This window comes from Contarinia nasturtii, unplaced genomic scaffold (genome assembly GCF_009176525.2).
Source record: "Contarinia nasturtii isolate CC-2019 unplaced genomic scaffold, AAFC_CNas_1.1 Cnas_scaffold_3908, whole genome shotgun sequence".
Lineage (NCBI taxonomy): Eukaryota > Metazoa > Arthropoda > Insecta > Diptera > Cecidomyiidae > Contarinia > Contarinia nasturtii.
This window is the reverse complement of record NW_022201204.1, coordinates 1-3,102: the sequence shown is the minus strand read 5'-3', so window position 1 is coordinate 3,102 and position 3,102 is coordinate 1. Positions and strand designations below refer to the sequence as shown.

General features: G+C 29.4%; 2 long non-coding RNA genes across 2 annotated transcripts; both read right to left on the bottom strand.

Moving 5' to 3' along the window:
- Positions 1–220: 220 nt before the first annotated feature.
- Positions 221–809, bottom strand: LOC116350225. Its single transcript, XR_004202007.1, has 2 exons — positions 683–809; positions 221–519 (listed from the first exon to the last, which is right to left on the bottom strand). It is a non-coding gene; the product is annotated as an uncharacterized LOC116350225 (long non-coding RNA).
- Positions 810–2,546: 1,737 nt separating this feature from the next.
- On the bottom strand, positions 2,547–3,052 carry LOC116350224. The gene is made up of 2 exons (XR_004202006.1): positions 2,917–3,052; positions 2,547–2,847 (listed from the first exon to the last, which is right to left on the bottom strand). It is a non-coding gene; the product is annotated as an uncharacterized LOC116350224 (long non-coding RNA).
- Between the last annotated feature and the right edge of the window lie 50 nt (positions 3,053–3,102).

The following is a 3,102-nucleotide window of genomic DNA, read 5'->3' as shown; positions in this document are numbered from 1 at the left end:
AGCCTGAACTTACTAAGCTCGATATGAATTTTATAGTAATTTTCTTCAATTTTTATTGTACTCTATCAAATCACAATTCATTTTGAATTGAAATAAAATAAAAACTAACCATAAAATATACAAAAATTATTGAAATTTGTGTATAACTTCTTTTTTAATTGGTTGAAATAATGTTCGCTCAAGTGCGAAAAATAACCAGTTCAGTAATCAAACAAAGAACTTTAAATTTAATTTACGTAACAAAGTTTATTTTATTTGTGTCATTTTAGACAGATTCGTTGATATTTTCTAGTAATGATAATCATCAAATATCTTTAAATTTACGCCTAATTTGTCACTCATGTAATCGACAGTTTGATCAATTGGTTTAATTGCATGATATTCCTCTACTTCTTTTTGTGAAGGCATACGGGCCAAATGTTTCGCTCCTTTTACAATTCTCTTCACCAGTGAATCGCTTTTCTGCAGTTTTGGTGCGGGCTTTCCATCATCGCCTGCTTCTACGTTGGAAACTAGAAGCTATGAATACAAAAAATTTGTTTGAATTTTTTAAAAATAAAATTGAAATTATAATGAAATCTCTCCATAGTGAAATCACATGTGATCAATTTTTTCCACTAATACGAAGGAAATAAAGAGGAGCTGCAGATTTTTTTTTTGTATTTTAAATAAAAAATTTAACCTGGCAAACGATGACTCCGACGAAAAGAAGAACGAAAATATAACGATTCAACATGTTTAATAAACTGGGTCGATTTTCTTGTTTTAAATGGGTAATAGTAGTTGAATAACTGAAAATTTACTGATAATTTTCATCGGCTAGACTGACTTTATATACAATTTATCGGAGGATAGTCTAATTTTTTACATTTACGAGTATTAAAAATAAAAAATTTATCACAGTTATAATTTATTTATGTGTTATGAGCCATTGACGTAAGTCGTGTATAATTTATTTTGGATAACTCTTTATTATTGTGCGTTACAAATGAATAATCTATTGAAATGTGTAAATCGCAAATTCAAACGAATTCATACGTAATTCTTTTATATTTTTCGTCATCAATAATTCAGTGATCGATCTTTTTGCGCAGTTTTCAATGGAATCAACTAAAAGGCTATTGAACTTGGGGCAAATTATATTAAAATTTGTAGATTTGATTTTAAATGAACTAATTGTTGTAAATATAAGACTGAGTCGAACTTTTAAAAAGAATATATTTAATATATTTTATCATGGAAAATTTAAACAAATAACTTAATTTGTAAATTAATTGGCATATTGACATATTCAGACCATGAAACAGACAAATGATAAAAACAAAACAAATTGGTATTGATATAAATTATATCAACAATTTAGGTATGTAGACGTCTTTCAAATAAATAAAAAAGTAATTTAAAATCACGTTCACAAAAAACAATAATTGAATTCGTGATAATGAGAAAACATTGTCAGCAGTTATTCCACGATGAATGAGAACTCTCGACTCTGTACTTCATTTTCTTTAAGTTCTTTTCCTTAAGGGTCTCCAAAATGCATTCTTTCACTTGTTTTTATCGGTCGGTGCTTAAATGTCATCCTTAATAAATTGTGTTCAGGCAATTTTACTGTTCGGGTCCTTTATTTGTCTTGCAAATAACCATTCAAGTGTATGATCCTAGGGACTCGAAAGTATTTTTTGTTCGTAAAAAATCTGGCATATTCACGAATGTTGGTGCATTTTGAGTAGTGGACTTCACTTTCTGTGAATATTCTTGAATATTCCTGATTATCGTAAATACGCAAAATGGCTGCAAATGGTACATGGCATTTAGTGGAAAGTGATTTGTAAAATCACACAGGCTTACTATAAGAATATTAATTACACACTTTTGAAGCTCTTCACGATTTTTTTTTTCGTTTGTCAAAGAAATATAAATTTTTGGCCTGAAAATTGTTTTTGTGTATTTAATGATAACATGATTATTAATTTTATTTTGTGTTGTGTGTGTTTCAAATCGCTGCTGTAAAAGAGCTATATAATTACAAAAAACTACGATAATAACTAATATTTGTAATATTTGTCGCTATATACCAAATTCATACAAAACTGTGTTTATTTTAAGTTTTTTTTTTTCAAGTTTCGAGCCCCTAGGTATGATCTCCTTTGAAGTTTTTACTAGACTTTTTACCATTCATTCTAACCACCTCTTGTCTCAATGTGCTACAGTGGTCTGTGCGAAGCATAAGTTTTTGGTTCGATTCCGTTTTCTCGCACCTAAAAAGCCCTGACTAGTGATTTTCAAGAAAAGGATCACAAATTCACCTTTCAAAAAACTTTTTCTGACCAGCAGCTGAGAATATCAGTGGAAGTATAGCGAACTAATATGCCATTTCAAGTCGATCAACTTCCTCAAAACTATTTTTTTGTCATCGTAAAACTGAAAAAAGGCATTAAATTTACCAGCCAATCTTTTTATGCGAGTGCATTAGATGAGAGGAATATTATTCTTTTAGTAGAAGATTTTTTTACAATTATTACACCATTTTTTTTTAATTTTTTTTATTTTATTTGTAATACAAAGTGATTTCGATTTTGATGTTAATCGTCTATTTCTTCATTGATTTTCTCATCATTCTCGAATATATTTGTTATAAGTATTAGTCCAATACTCGATATCTTCATTGCTCATTGGTTTGTATTCATGGCGGGCGTTGATCTCTTCCTCGTTGATTGGTGGGCTGATAAGATTATTAACCGCTTCCTTTACCTTGCTTGCACTTCTCTTGAGAAACGAATCATTTTTTTTCAGATTTTTTGGATGGTTCTTCTTATCGCCTTCAGCATCGACCGAAATGAGGAGCTGAAAATACGCAAATAAAAAAAAACGAAATAATTTCAATCGCTTTATTATTTTCAAGCTAAAAATTACCTGACAAACGATGACTCCGACAAAGAGTAATACGAAAACGTTTCGGTTCAACATGTTTGAATGAAATTGCGGGTTTTGTTCGCGAATCTCTTTTAGTAGTAATTGAAAAGCTTACTGATAATTTTCATCAAATTAATCCGGCTTATATATGTTTTTTTGAGTGGAAAGAAAAATTAATTGCATCAT